Genomic DNA, 16,537 nt, shown 5'->3' on the forward strand with positions numbered 1-16,537 from the left:
TGCACAAAGCAAAAGATAGCGGAGGTGACTTTTATAAAGCTTTGTTAGCCTGTCACAGTACTCCACTTGAATGTGGATTTTCACGTGCTCAGCTCTTGATGGGGCGCCGTTTGAGATCCAATCTGCCAATAGATGAGAGCCTTCTGAGAACAGAGGGAGATGAGCAAGTGAAAAGATGGAAAGATGAACACAAAACAAAGCAGAAAACATACTTTGACAGATGTTCTCGTCCATTACCTGAACTGCACCGAGGAGATGAAGTGAGGTTACAAGACGAAATGAACACATGGACACAGAAAGCTACAGTACTTGAAGAAGTACAACCCAGATCATACACGGTCCAAACAGAAGAAGGAGCAGTGTTAAGAAGAAATCACAAAGACCTCAAGAAAGAGCCAACTTCAGAGTTTCAGTTAACTGATGCAGACCAGACAAAACATGGAAATAACAACAAAACACAAGAACTGGGTGAACCACTGAGAAGGTCAACTGGTGTTCGTAAACCCCCAGAGAGACCAATAGAGACATGTTAAATTATGCATTTGCTCTGGTCAATGTTGCTAATTGATTTTCTTTTTAAGGAAATGAAGTTGTGGTGATATCACATGTAAGAACGTGATTGAAGAGAGATCTGAGCATGCACAGAAATGATAGAAAGATCTGGAAGCTTGGCGCTATAAGACACGTGTGGTTGTTGCTTTTAAATAAAAGTTCTATTTCTTCCAGAATAATGTTCTTTATTGGAAACCCACGGTATGTATTAATATAAAGAACAGAACAATGGCCTAATTCTGCTCTTAATTCTTATAGTCTAATTTGTGAGTATTTGTAGCTCGTGAATGGTAAACGGCCTGTAGTTGCTACTCCTCTTGTGTGCTTACCCAAATCGTATTCAGATACATGAAGTTCCAGCCTGGTGCAGTTGACTGGCACTGAACAATTTCAACCAACTTTATTGAACTCTTCTTTCACTCAGAAGTTCCACTGCCCATCTTTACATACTCAATCCCTTAGATCAGGGGTTCCCAAATTTTTTTATGCCATGGATCCCTACCGTTAACCAAGGGGTAGGGTGACCCGAGTTGGAAACCCCTGCCTTCAAGCTATTTTCATTTCTCATGGAGTATCATAGGGAAGATAAATCTATAGGAAGCACTTAATATTCCTTTCCCTCCAGAGGGTGGAAGGCAAAACAAATTTAACCCAAGTCTCTAAAGCTGGCTCCTGGCCCATTTGTTTCTGTGCAGCTTTGCCAGCTAGTTGAGCCATTCCCCAAGGCCTACTGACTGTCAGAACTGTGAGAAAACTTTAAGTTTTGAATGAAGTTAGCAAACTATTGATTTCAGATAAGTCTTCTATCCAAACAAAACAATCTAAAAAGATATGAGATGTAGTTGGCTTGGGAACTATGTTGAAAGGTATAGCAATTGAGAAGTAGTATCAAAAATTTCTTTTATAAAATGATAGTTTTACAATTTGCCTCTAAGGCAAAAAATACAATTGCAAAAGCAGTTCAGTCTGCCAACCAGAGAAACCATTCTTCACAATTTGAATCCATCCAAGATCATAGGTGTAAACAAATATCCAATAATTCTTGAGACTCTATTCCAATCACATTTTCTTTGGCGAGTCAGAGGCTAAGGGAAGACCTGACAGAAAGATTTAAAACTGAGGTACAGAAAGTGTGGATGGTCTTCATCCCAGGATGCAAATGTCAAATAGACATGGACCTTGTCTGCACTTCTCGCTCCCTCAGTAAAGCAGCCAACATAATCCAAGACACTGTCCATCGCAGACAGTCTCTCTTCTGACCACCCCCTCCCTTTCAGTGTGCAGAACTTGCAAAAGCCTGAAAGAATGTACCACCAGGCTCAAGGGCTGTTCCTCTATTGTGATAAGGTTAACTCTTGACCTCATAAACTACCAAGTTATGGCCTTGTACTTTGTCTATCTTCATTACATTTTCTTTGTAACTGTAACATTATTTTGCATTCAGTATTGTTTTCTTCAATACACCGTTGTAATGAATTGATCTGCATAGATGGAATGCAAAACCAAGTTTTGACTTGGCTATTGGGATAATAACATACATAGAACATAGAAATTTACAGCTCATTACAGGCCCTTCGGCCCACAATGTTGTGCTGACCATGTAACCCACTCTAGAAACTGCTGAGAATTTCCCAAGCACATAGCCCTCTTATTTTTCTAAGCTCCGTGTATCTATCTAAGAGGCTATTAAAAGACCCTATTGTATCCGAAGGTGAGAGGGGAAAAGTTTAAAGGAGATGTGCAAGGCAAGATTTATTTATTTAGTCATTGATTGAGATATAGTGTGGAACAGGCTCTTCCACAGCTCCAAGCTGTACCGCCCAACGACCCTGATTTAATCCTCGCTAATCACAGGACGAATTATGCTCCAGTTTTTGGTATTATAGGAGGAAACTGGAAACCCACACGGTCACAGGGAAACCGTACAGGCAGTGGCGGGAATTGAACCTGTACTGTAAAGCGTTGTGCTAACTACTACACTACTGAGCACACATTGTGGTCGGTGCCTGGAATGCACTTCCAGTGGAGCTGGTAGAAGCAGATTTGATAGCAACATTTCAGAAACTTGCGGACGTGAACAGGCAGGGAATAGAGAGATACAGACCACGTACAGCAGATGGGGCTTAGTTAGATTGACTTTGGAGTCGGTGAAAGGAAGGGCCTGTTCCTGAGCTGCACTGTTCTATACCCACATCCTGAGACTATGCTTAATGACACCCTTTGGTAGATGTGCTATTCTAGACCTCTCCTCTGTACCGTCTACTAGAGGACCTCAGTGGGGTCAAGCAGCATCTTTGGGAGGAAAGGATTGTTCCACAGATCAGAATCAGAATCAGGTTTATTATCACCGGCATATGAGGTGAAATTTGTTATCTTAGCAGCAGCAGTTCAGTGCAATACATAATCTAGCAGAGAGAAAAATAAATAAATAAATAAAACATAATAAATAAGTAAATCAATTATGTGTATTGAATAGATTTTTAAGAAATGTCAAAAACAAAAATACTGTATGTTAAAGAAGTGAGGTAGTGTCCAAAGCTTCAATGTCCATTTAGGAATTGGATAGCAGGGGGGAAGAAGCTGTTCCTGAATCGCTGAGTGTGTGCCTTCAGGCTTCTGTACCTCCTCCCTGATGGTAACAGTGAGAAAAGGGCACGCCCTGGGTGCTGGAGGTCCTTAATAATGGATGCTGCCTTTCTGAGACACCGCTCCCTAAAGATGTCCTGGGTACTTTGTAGGCTAGTGCCCAAGATGGAGATGACTAGATTTATAACCTGCTGCAGCTTCTTTCAGTCCTGTCCAGTAGCCCCTCCGTACCAGACAGTGATGCAGCCTGTCAGAATGCTCTCCAAGTACAACTATAGAAGGTTTTCAGTGTATTTGTTGACATGCCAAATCTCTTCAAATTGCTAATAAAGTACAGCCGCTGTCTTGCCTTCTTTATGACTACATCGATATGTTGGGACCAGGTTAGATCCTCAGAGATCTTGACACCCAGGAACCTGAAACTGCTCACTCTCTCCACTTCTGATCCCACTGTGAGCATGGGTATTTGTTCCTTCACCTTACCTTTCCTGAAGTCCACAATCAGCTCTTTCATCTTACTGACATTGAGTGCCAGGTTGTTGCTGCAGCACCACTCCACAAGTTGGCATTTATCACTCCTGTACGTCCTCTCGTCACCACCTGAGATTCTACCAACAATGGTTGTATCGTCAGCAAATTTATAGATGGTATTTGTAGATGGCTCGAGCTTCTGAGTTCCACTGGCAGATTCTTCCTCCAGGTTCCAGCATCTGCAATCTCTTATTTCTCTCACGATGACATTTCTGACTCAGTTTCTCAAAGCTGTTGTAGTCACTGTTCTACTTCATCCTCTACCACATTTGGAGGTGCAATATGTGACTTTTACCTTTCTAGAATCAATTATCACAAACTTAAACAGGTCTTGAATTCCAATAGCCTTCCAGATCTTTTTCCTTCTTCATTTTCTATTGAGCATTATCTTTCTCCCCAGTTCCATCCGTTATGTTTATACCATGTTTTCTCTCCTCTTTCCGGTCTCCCTCCCCACCCCATCCTAAACAATTAGTCTTCAGTAGACACCAGCTTCATATAGTTGATCTTAATGAATTTTGAATTAACCATAACATTAATTAAGCTCTTCATCCTCTGCCATCATGTCTGTTTGTTTGACTAGGACCCCACTCCCCAAGCTTTTTGGACCATTTTTTCTTTCATCTACCCTTCTACCCTGAATAGACCAATTACTTGGTGTTAACCATTGACTTTCTCAATTTTTCTACTCCCCGTACTTGTTCTAATCTTCTAAATTTGCAGCTTTCTGTAATATCAAATTTGTTGTGGTGGGTGGTGCTGTGTATTGGTGAATTGTCCTCTAGACACCTCATACCTCCATTTGGGCATTGACCCCTAAGATCATCAGGCGTTGTCAATCAGAAAATTTCAGATCTCATTTCCTTAGGAGATCTTTCCACCATGCAACTTGGGCCCAGGGTGTACATTCATTTGTGAGAAATGAAAGTTATGGCTTTTTTGTGAGAAAAATGGAATAGCCCTTATTTTCAGTCTGCCCGGAGCTCCCTCTCAATTATTTCTTTTCTCCCCCCAGTACATCATGAGGTTCTTCTTGCACTTGTGCACAAAACAAAAATATCATAACCAGATGTTCTCACTGTCACATGGCATCCTTCCCTTCAGAATCCCTCTGACTCCATTGCAAGGGAAAGATGAGTGGCTTGGCGCTGATGAAGGATCGTTGAGTTAAGACCATTTCTTTTTCCACCAATGCTGTCTGATCTGAGTGGAGTCATAGAAATGTACAGCACAGAAACAGGCCCTTTGGTCCATCTAGTCTGTGCTGAAACATTTAAACTGCCTAGTCCAATTGGCGTGCACGTGGAGCATAGCCATCCATATCCCTACCATCCATGTACCTATCCAAACTTCTCTTAAACATTGAAACTGAGCTTGTATACACTACTTGCAGCTCATTCTACATTCGCACGGCCCTCTTGGTGAAGAAGTTTCCCCTCATGTTCCCTTTAAACTTTTCACCTTCCACCCTTAACCCATGATCTTCGGCTGTATTCCCTCCTAACCTCAGTGGGAAAAGCCTGCTTGCATTTACCCCTCATAATTCTGTCAAATCTTCCCTCAATTTTCTACATTCCAAGGAATAAAGTCCTAACCTATTCAATCTCTCCTTATAACTCAGGTCCTCCAGACCCAGCAACATCCTTGTAAATTTTCTCTGTACTCTTTCAATCTTAGTTGTATCTTTCCTGTAGGTTGGTGACCAAAGCTGCACACAATGCTCCAAGTTAGGCCTCACCAACATCTTATACAATTTCAAAAGTTGTATAAGTACTTCTAACATATTCTGGTTTTCTTTAATTTGAAGATAGTATTAGTTTGAAGAAGACTTGTTGCTCAAAAGTACAGTTAGCTGACAGTTACAAAACTGCCAAGGTGGTGTGAGGAAAAAAAGGTAATAATCATTGTACCACATTGCAGAATATCCAGGCAAACTCATTATAGAGACAACTGTTCACTCTCACTTCATTTCCTTGCAAATCAAGCATTTTTCATATTTACTTTTTACACCTTGATTTTACACGTTCCTGTGGCCTTTTCAGATGTGAATTTTGGATCTGTTTTTTTAGGATTTTTAAAAATAATAATACTTTCTGGAGACTATTTTCTAAATATCTTCACAAAAAGAAGATGGTGCCAGAGAAAAAGGTGACCAAAAATAATGTCCTTCAGATGGTTCACGAAACTTCTACTTCCACTTATTTTATGTCATCTTTTTCATTCGATTGTGGTTCTGCTACTGTTGGAGTCAGTGATCTATATTTTGGCGGTGTGTTTTTGCACTGACTCTGTGATTTGGCACTTTGCTGTATCCAAGGATGTTCCACAAGGTTTCAAGTCCAAGAAGCTCAGAGATGGCGTGCGAGCCTATCATCGACTCCATTTCTCACTAATCTCACTGATTAAAGTGCTGAGGACAATTGAAATCATCAAGGTGAGTGAGGAAGGTGAACTGGTGTTCAGCACCATCTACCAGCCTCTCACTGGCTGATATCAGAGGAAGTTGTCTGCCTTTGACCTCTCGCTCTCTCTCTCTCCTCCCGAAGGAGGGTCCCTGTATTTGAATGGTCTCTCTCTCTCCCTCTCAGTGCTATCAGAGGACGTTGCCAAAGTTCTGCGTCTTGGACAAGGTTTAATCAGCACAGTTTGTGGATTGGACTCTGTAGTTCACATTATGATGTGTTTCAGTATCTGATCTCTCTTTCGTTGCTATTTTGGGTGATTTTGAATCAAGGCGAATCGGGACACCCTGCAGATAATGAACACTGGGCTGGTCTGAATATGCCTGGACTCTTTCGATTTTGTGTTATAAATATTGTGTTTTTCACTTTTTTATGGTATTTGCATGGTTTTGTTTTGTGTGTGCAGTGGTTTGATGTTTTTTTGAATGGATACTGGGGTTTTCTTTGTTTCATGGCTGTCTGGGGGGGGGACCCACAAATCTCAGGATTGTATACTGCATACATACTTTGATGAAAAATGTACTTTGAAACTGAATCTGAGAAGAATTAATTTGTTAATTTTGTAAAGCAAGCTGCAATATCTTAACTCATAGATCTAAATGTAAACACGTATATGGGAATCCAAAAGCCTGGATTAAAGATCCATTCAATGGATTGATGGCTACCATGTTGAATTAACTAATTAGGAATCAGTTCTGCTTTTAACCCTCATACTGTCGGCAGGAACTTGCAGACAATTATAATAATGTTTGTTCACAAGTGCTTAATATGGGAAGAAAAGCTGACCTGCTTTATTAGTTCGGATTGTGAAGACATAAACTATCCACTTCACTCTCAACACTTCAGGACCAAACATTAAATCTCTTACCTTTAAGCATCGCTTAGCATCCAATAGGACTGAAAATAAGTACTAGATTTTTTAATTACACCTGGTATCTAATAATGATTTTTATTAAAAATTACATTTCTTCATCTACAGTTTTCCACACTTCAATTAGCATAGACCCCAGGAATCCTCACTCACCAAGTTCATGACATATCATAACAACTTACTATGTGGTGCTAAGATATTTCCATTAAGTGACAGAACATGCTGGAAAGTTAAGCACCCATGCAGTACTGCTGTGCATTTTCAGTAAACCCTTTCAAAGAGGTGGACCGCATTATGGACACAAGAGGTACTGCAGATGCTGAAATGCACACAGTGTGCTAGAGCAACTCAACAGGTCAGGCAGCATCTGTGGATGGGAATAAACAATTGTGTTTCAGGCCGAGACCTTTCATCGGAACTGGAAAGGAAGGAGAGAAGTCGGACTGAGAAGGTGGGGGGGAGGGGAGGAAGAAGCACGGGGCGGCAGGTGATCGGTGAAAGCGGGAGAGGGTGAAGCAAACAGCTGGGAAGTAGATTGGTGAAAGAGATAAAAGGCTGGGTGTGGGGGGAATCTGATAGGAGAGGACAGAAGGGAAGGTGGAGGAGTATGGGCAGGTAAGGAGATGAGGTGTGAGAGGGAACCAGGAATGGGCAGTGGTGAAGGGGGTGGGGGAAATTACTGGAAATTTGAGAAATCGATGTTGGTGCCATCAGTTTGGAGGCTACCCAAACAGACTATAATATTGTGTATTGCAGTACCACATCAATTGCTTTTAGTTCTTTCAAAGGGAGGGGTATTGTCACATCCTGAGGAAATAGTAACCAGATGGCTAGAAAAGCTACAAAAAGAACCTGTGGATTATCATAGTGAAGTTTAACACTTCAGTAAAATGTGTAAAAAGACAAGAATATATATTTCCGGTACAATGAAAAAAAAATTGCTGCTATTTCATAATGCAATGCTATTGTTGAAATATATAAAGTGAATTTTCGAGTATTTTGTTCAACCAAAGAAACTAGTTGACACTTTCAGCTTGGTCCCCAAAATAAGTAGAATGTTGTACTGTGACATTCTTACCCTCATTAGATTTCCAAATACATATTTCACCATGTATGCCGGTGATGTTAAATCTGATTCTGAATGTTCCAATGCGCTGTTCTCTGCATTAGCGAGATCTGGTTGTAAGTTGGGGGGGCCACTTTGTCAAGCACCTCTGCTCCATCCGCCACATGCAGAGCATTCCAGTGGCCAAGCATTTTAATTGTGACTCCCATTTCTGTTCCAACATGTTGGTCCATTCCCTCCCTTTGTGCCACAATGAAGCCACCCTCAAGAGCTGGAGCAATGCCATATATTCCATCTGCGTAGCCTCCAACCTGATAGCACAAGTATCTATTTCTCCTTCTAAAAAAAGAATCCCCTTCCCTCTCCCTTCTTCTGTTCCCCACTCTGACCTTTTCCCTCTCGTCACCTGCCTATTACATCTCTCCTCCCTAGATCCCTCCTCCTTTCCTTTCTCCTATGGTCCACTCTCCTGTCAGATACCATCTTCTCCAGCCCTTGACCTTTCCCACCCACCTGGCTTCACTTGTCATCTTAAAACTATCCTCCATCTCCTTCCCCCCTATCTTTTTAATCTGGTGTCTTCCCCCTTCCTTTTCAGTCTTTAAGAAGTGTCTCAGCGTGAAACATCGACTATATGCATTTCTGTAGATGCTGCCTGACCTGCTGAGTGTCTCCAGCATTTTGTGTGTGTATTTATTTGAAAACTCTGTACTCAATACACTATTACTAAATCTGATATCTTTTATAAAACCTTTTGTACCTTTAACTTAATGTCTATTCGCTAGTGTAAAATAGGTTATATAGACATGACAGTGCATTCTAATCTGCTTCCGGTATTTTACATTGAATTTCAGGGGCAACACAAGCACTATGTATTCTGTTTGAGTGGAGATTAATTCACAGACCCTCGAATGTTTTTAGTTAATTTTGTATATTCCCTCTGATTAACTCTGTCTTTCAATTACTATTGGATCTTTAATCAAAAGTAGAAGGCACTAAATCATAATGTGCTGTTTCAGAAAATCACTTGTACAGCTAAGGTAGCAAATGAATTTTAATGTAGAACTATCATCTATATAAATAACAGTTTTTCCTATTTCCTCAGCCAGGGGGAGTGATCCAAGTCTGTCACTACACCTCATTCCGAGCTAAGTTAGTGAACATGATTCCAAATCCACGTGAGCTACTCCAGGAATGAAGAGCATGATACAAAACACAAAAACTGTCGGGGAGAAGTCCGAATCACGAGTAAAGGTAAGAAGTTTAAACCAGCAAAACCCCATTTGAGTCACAGTGTATTTCCCATGACCTGGGGTCCTGGGACCCCTTGGTTAATGGCATTGGTCCATGGAGTATAGAAGGTTCAACCCCATGGTGGGGAGGTAGTAATAAGGAACAAAGAAATAGTGAATGAACTGACTAAGTAGCTCGCCTCAGCCCTCTCTGCGGGAGATGCCAGACATATTGCACAAGTTCGACAGTCTCAGGCAGAAGTGAGTGTTATTGCTAATATTAGGGAGAAGGTGTTTGGGAAGTCTGAAGGTAGATACGTCCCCTGGACCAGATGGACTGCACCCCGGGATTCTGAAAAGCTCGGGAATCTCTGCTCATGCCATAGTTCAGTGTATAATAGGTTTTGCAGAAGTGGGGTATGTAGTTTGTATCAGGAGCAAAACCGACTAGATGGCACAGTCCAGGAACTGAAAGCTAATGCAGAAGGATTAGCTACTTTGGTACAGAGATTATGAAACACCCTTTTCACTGCGCATCCCTGGAAATGTGGCTCATTAGCCCCTCAGTAACCACCACTGGGTTCCACAGCCGGAACCACCTTTCTCCAGCTTCATATGCTTCGGGGGTGTTTGACTTTGGTCCTGCCAAATCCGTGGGGTTGGACGTCTCACCCACCTAGGTATGGTTTGTGTGAATGTTGTGTGATTTACTCCCCTGCAAAAGCCAGTCAGCTTGAAGTAACAGATCGCACACTGCATGCAATTATAAAGGAGTATATTTGTGAATGTTAAAGGGTTAAAAAAGAAAGAGAAAAAACGGCTGCACAGTCACATCCGCGCCAGGTGCATCGAGCTGCAGCTCCTTAGGGATCGGTTTAGGGAACTAGAAATGTAGTTCAATGACCTTCGATTGGTCAGGGAAAGTGAGGAGGTGAGGCAAGTAGTTACACCAGGGCCTTGGGAGACAGATAAGTGGGTAACAGGAGAGGGAAGGGCAAGAGTCAGATACTAGAGAGTACCCCTGTGGCTGTCCCCCTTAACAATAAGTACTCCTGTCTGAGTACTGTTGGGGGGATGGCCTAACTGGTGAAAGCAAGTGGCCGTGCCTCTGGCACAGGGTCTGACCCTGTGGCTCAGAAGGGCAGGGAAAGGAAGAAGGCAGCAGCAATTGGGGACTCTATAGTTAGGGGTCAGACAGGCCATTCAGTGGACGCAGGAAAGACACACGGATGGTAGTTCACCGGGGTCTGGGATGTTTCTGATGGCAGCCACGATATCCTGAAGTGGGAGGGTGAACAGCCAGAGGTCGTGGTACATATTGGTACCAAAGACATGGGTAGGAAAAGGGAGGAGGTCCTGAAAACAGACTACAAGGAGTTAGGAAGGAAGTTGAGAAGCAGGACCTCAAAGGTAGTAATCTTGGGATTACTGCCTGTGCCACGCAACAGTGAGTATAGGAATAGAGTGAGGTGGAGGATAAATGTGTGGCTGAGGGATTGGAGCAGGTGGCAGGGATTCAGATTTCTGGATCATTGGGACCTCTTTTGGAGCAGGTGTGACCTGTACAAAAAGGATGGGTTGCACTTGAATCCGTGGGGAGGGGGGGGAGGGCAATATCCTGGCAGGGAGGTTTGCTAAGGCGATTGGGGAGAGTTTAAACTAGAATTGCTGGGGGGTTGGGAACCGAACTGAAGAGACGGAAGAAGGGGCGGTTGGTTCACATATAGAGAAAGCTTAGAGACAGTGCGAGTGGGAGAATGGGTAGGTGATAAAGAAGGGATATGCTCAGACTGTTGGTTTAAGATGTGTCTATTTTAATGCAAGAAGCATCGTGAACAAAGATGAGCTGAGAGCGTGGATCAGTACTTGGAGCTATGATGCTGTGGCCATTAAAGAGACTTGGATGGCTTAGGGGCAGGAATGGTTACTTAGAGTGCCAGGCTTTAGATGTTTCAGAAAGGACGGGGGGGGGGGGGGGGGAGGAAAAATAGGTGGGGGCGTGGCATTGCTGATCAGAGATACTGTCACGGCTGCAGAAAAGGAGGAAGTCATGGAGGGATTGTCTACTGAGTCTCTGTGGGCAGAAGTTAGAAACAGGAAGGGGTCAATAACTCTAGTGGGTGTTTTTTATAGACCAGCCAATAGTAACAGGGACATCGAGGAGCAGATAGGGAGACAGATTCTGGAAAGGTGTAATAATAACAGGGTTGTCATGGTGGGAGATTTTAATTTCCGAAATATTCATTGGTGTCTCCCTAGAGCAAGGGGTTTAGATGGGGTGGGATTTGTTAGGTGTGTTCAGGAAGCTAGACAAGCCTACAAGGCTGTACTTGATCTGGTATTGGGAAATGAACCTGGTCAGGTGTCAGGTCTCTCAGTGTGAGGGCATTTTGGAGTTAGTGATCACAATTCTATCTCCTTTACAATAGCATTGGAGAGGGATAGGAACAGACAAGTTAGGAAAGTGTTTAATTGGAGTAAGGAGATTGAAGCTATCAGGCAGGAACTTGGAAGCATAAATTGGGAACAGACATTCTCAGGGAAATGTACAGCAGAAATGTGGCAAATGTTCAGGGGCTATTTCATGGTGCTATGCATAGGTACGTTCCAATGAGACAGGGAAAGGATAGTAAGGTATAGGAGCCATGGTGTACAAAGGCTGTTGAAAATCTAGTCAAAGAAGAAAAGAAAAGCTTACAAAAGATTCAAAAAAAATAGGTAAAGATAGGGACCTAAAGATTACAAGGCTAGCAGGAAGGAGCTTAAGAATGAAATTAGGAGAGCAAAAGGGGACATGAGAAGGCCTTGGTGAATAGGATTAAAGAAAACCCCAAGGCATTTTACAAGTATGTGGAGCAAGAGGATAAGACATGAGAGAGTAGGACCAATCAAGTGTGACAGTGGAAAAATGTGTATGGAACCGGAGGAGATAGCGGAGGTACTTAATAAATACTTTGCTTCAGTATTCACTACAGAAAAGGATTTTGGTGATTGTAGGGTTGACTTATAGCGGATTGAAAAGCTTGAGCATATAGACATTAGGAAGAAGATGTGCTGGAGCTTTTGGAAAGCATAAAGTTGGATAAGTCTCTGGGACCAGATGGGATGTACTCCAGGCTTCAGTGGGAGGCGAGGGTAGAGATTGATGAGCCTCTGGCGATGATCATTGGGGATGATGGAGGTTCTGGAGGATTGGAGGATTTCAGATGTTGTTCCCTTATTTGAGAAAGAGAGTAGAGATAGCCCAGGAAATTATAGACTAGTGAGTCTTACTTCAGTGGTTGGTAAGTTGATGGAAAAGATCCTGAGAGGCAGGATTTATGAACATTTGGAGAGGCATAATATAATTAGGAATAATCAGCATGGCTTTGTCAAAGGCAGGTCACGCCTTATGAGCCTGATAGAATGTTTTGAGGATGTGACTAAACACGTTGATGAAGGGGTAGAATAGTAGATGTGGTGTATCTGGATTTCAGCAAGGCATTTGATAAGGTACCCCATACAAGGCTTATTGAGAAAGTAATGAGGCGTGGGATCCAAGAGGACCTTGCTTTGTGGATCGAGGACTGACTTGCCCACAGAAGGCAAAGTGTGGTTGTAGACTAGTCATACTCTCTGCATGGAGGTCGGTCACCAGTGGTGTGCCTCAGGGATCTGTTCTGGGACCCTTAGTCTTCATGATTTTTATAAATAACCTGGATGAGGAAGTGGAGGGATGGGTTAGTAAATTTGCAAATGCCACAAAGGTTAGTGGTGTTGTGGATAGCGTGGAGAGTTGTCAGAGATTACAGCGGGACATCGATAGGATGCAAAACTGGGCTGAGAAGTGGCAGATGGCGTTCAACCCAAGTACGTGTGAGGTGGTTCATTTTGCTAGGTCAAGTATGATGGCAGAATATAGTATTAATGGTAATACTCTTGGCAGTGTGGAGGATCAGAGGGATCTTGGGGTCTGAGTCCATAGGACACTCAAAGTTGTTGTGCAGGTTGACTCTGCATTGATCTTCATCAATCATGGGATTGAGTTTAAGAGCCGAGAGGTAATGTTGCAGCTATATAGGACCTGGTCAAATTCCACTTGTAGTACTGTGCTCAGTTCTGGTCGCCTCACTACAGGAAGGATGTGGAAACCATAGAAAGGGTGCAGAGGAGATTTACAAGGATGCTGCCTGGATTGGGGAGCATGCCTTATGAGAATAGGTTGAGTGAACTCGGCCTTTTCTCCTTGGAGTGACGGAGGATGAGAGGTGACCTGATAGAGGTGTATAAGTTGATGAGAGGCTTTGATCGTGTGGATAGTCAGAGGCTTTTTCCCAGGGCCGAAATGACTAACAGGAGAGGGTATAGTTTTAAGGTGCTTGGAAGTAGATACAGAGGAGATGTCAGGGGTAAATTTTTTATGCAGAGGGTGGTGAGTGTGTGGAATGGGCTTCTGGTGACAGTGGTGGAGACAGACACTATCGATAAGATCTTTTCAGAGACTCCTGGATAGGTACATGGAGTTTAGAAAAATAGAAGGCTATGGGTAACCTGAGGTAATTTCTGAAGTAAGTACGTGTTTGGCACAGTATAGTGGGTCGAAGGGCCTGTATTGTGCTGTAGGTTTTTTGTGTTCCTCTATGTTTCTAAACACAAAAGGGCCCATTATTATTAAACAATCAAATGTGCAGAGGCTAGAGCTCAAATCTTCCAAAAGGCATATTCACCGATCCTCAGCTCCACTTGGGCTCCATCGAATTGTGTTTCCCCACCGGATTGAATCCTACAACTGGTTCTCTCCAGTGTCTTCTATCTTCATCTCCCACTGAAAATGGCAGAGCCCCACCACCAGTATCAGTCACAAAACCAATCCCCCAGCCTCTCTAGAACCTTCTCCCCATTCTACTCTCCTGATTGGATGGCCCACATTCCTAAGCATCGCTTATCTTTAACAGTAACTCAAACACTGGTTCTACAGAAAGACCTTTATATGAAATACTCTTCGAAATTAACAGATACAACGAAAGTTAGGGACACCCAAATGAAAGGCTCCAAGAACATTAAAGTGGATGCTTGGTTCAGGGATTAATGGAAGCAGAATCCTAGGTTATGGGGCACTTGGTGAAAAAATATCCTGACTCTAAGCCTTGATGATAATGATCTTTGAGTGCACAAATTTTAAGATTTAAAATCTTTTATATTGTGGCGACCCACTTTCTGTGCAGGGGAACCGGCTCACAAATAGCCAGCACGCGGGGAGAGACTTTGGTAATGCACCTCTGACGTCATTTCTGCCCGGAGAGGGCGGGCGCTAGGGGTTAAATGCCAGCGCCGCGAAGTTTGAATAAACTAGTCTTGAAACGGCTTACCAACTACGTGTCATCTCTAGTTCTGTATGTAGTACATCGCTACATTGGTGACCCTGACGGTCCAAACGGGATTTGGACCAAAGATGACCGACTCTTCATCTGTTCACGCAGATTCACTAAAACTGCCGACTTTCTGGACGCTGCGACCACGCGTGTGGTTTAGCCAAGCAGAAGCCCAGTTCCAGATTCGGCAGATATCTTCTGATTCCACGCGTTACTATCACGTGGTGAGCGTCCTTGACCAGGAGACGGCTGCCCAGGTTGCGGATTTCATACAGTCGCCCCCAGAAGAAGGCAAATATGAAGCATTCAAAGTGCTGCTCATTGGGACCTTTGGCCTCTCACGGCGTGAGCGGGGTGCCCGCCTGCTTCACCTGGACGGTTTGGGAGACAGACTGCCGTCAGCATTATTGAACGAGATGCTGGCCCTGGCTGACGGACACAAGCCCTGCCTCATGTTCGAGCAAGCGTTCCTAGAGCAACAGCCCAAGGACATACATCTGCTGCTGGCTGACGCAGATTTCAGCGACCCCCGGAAGGTAGCGGCCCGGGCAGACGTGCTGTGGAAAGCCAAGAGGGAGAGCGTGGCATCCGTCGATCAGATTACCAGGCCACACGCCCAACAGCAGACCAGACCAGGCCCGGCAGGGGGGCGCACACAACACAGAGGCAGGAGTGAGGAGGGCAGTGAACAGTGGTGTTTCTACCACCAGCGGTGGGGCACAAAAGCCCGCCGTTGTCGCCCGCCCTGCAGGGCCAGCTGCCGCTAATGACTATGGCGGCTGGCCACCAGGACAGCCTCTTGTACATCTGGGACAAACAGTCGGGATGCCACTTCTTGGTCAACACCGGAGCGGAGATCAGCGTCTTGCCCCCGACGGGGTACGACACCCGTAACAGGAAGCCAGGACCCACCCTGAGGGCCGCAAACGACAGCACAATACGGACCTATGGCACCCGCACAGTGCAGCTGCAGTTCGGTGCCAGCCGGTTCACGTGGGACTTCACACTGGCCGCGGTGGCCCAACCACTCCTGGGGGTGGACTTCTTGCGAGCTCACAGCCTGTTGGTCGACTTGCAAGGGAAAAGACTGGTACATGCCGAGACTTTCCAGACATTCTCCCTGGGTGAAGCCAAGTTGCCGGCCCCACACCTGGACTCATCACGCTGTCGGACAACGAATTCACCAGAATCCTGGCGGGCTTCCCATCCATTCTGGCACCGCAGTTCATGGCAGCTATGCCCAGACACGGGGTTCAGCACCACATACCGACCCAGGGACCACCCCTCCACTCCCGCGCACCAAGTCTCCCCCTGGAAAAGCTCCGCCTGGCGAAAGAGGAGTTCAAGAGGATGGAGGAATTGGGGATAATACGGAGGTCTGACAGCCCATGGGCCTCCCCCCTGCACATGGTGCCCAAAGCAGCCGGGGGTTGGAGATCATGCGGCGACTACCGCAGACTGAACGAGGCTACCACTCCAGACCGCTACCCCGTGCAGCACATACAGGACTTTGCAGCAAAGCTGCACAGGGCAAGATTCTTTTCCAAAGTAGACCTCGTCTGGGGATACCATCAAATCCCAGTGCACCCTGAAGACATCCCCAAAACGGCACTCATCACCCCGTTTGGCCTGTTCTAGTTCCTCCGAATGCCATTCAGCCTGAAGAATGCCGCACAGACGTTCCAGCGGCTAATGGATGCGGTGGGACGTGACCTGGACTTTGCGTTCATCTATTTGGATGACATCCTTATAGCCAGCAGTTGTCGTCAGGAGCATCTGTCCCACCTCCGCCTGCTCTACTCCTGCCTGAGTGATTTCGGCCTCACGATCAACCTGGCCAAATGCCAGTTCGGTCTCGATACCTTCGACTTCCTGGGCCACAGGAT

General features: G+C 44.6%; 1 protein-coding gene across 13 annotated transcripts in view; it reads left to right on the plus strand.

The window, feature by feature from the left end:
- Positions 1-16,537, plus strand: part of b3galt1b (UDP-Gal:betaGlcNAc beta 1,3-galactosyltransferase, polypeptide 1b) — a 194,330-nt gene that overhangs the window by 118,205 nt on the left and 59,588 nt on the right. For 9 of the 13 annotated variants that reach the window (XR_012099110.1, XR_012099108.1, XM_073047468.1 and 6 more), the window contains one exon: positions 9,174-9,322. The gene's annotated coding sequence lies outside the window, so the exon portion shown is untranslated. Of the gene's footprint in view, positions 1-348; positions 754-9,173; positions 9,323-16,537 lie in introns of those variants that run through there. The other 4 variants (XM_073047470.1, XM_073047473.1, XM_073047469.1 and 1 more) reach the window with 3 other exon arrangements.

This window comes from Hemitrygon akajei, chromosome 5 (genome assembly GCF_048418815.1).
Source record: "Hemitrygon akajei chromosome 5, sHemAka1.3, whole genome shotgun sequence".
In the NCBI taxonomy this organism is placed as follows: Eukaryota; Metazoa; Chordata; class Chondrichthyes; order Myliobatiformes; family Dasyatidae; genus Hemitrygon; species Hemitrygon akajei.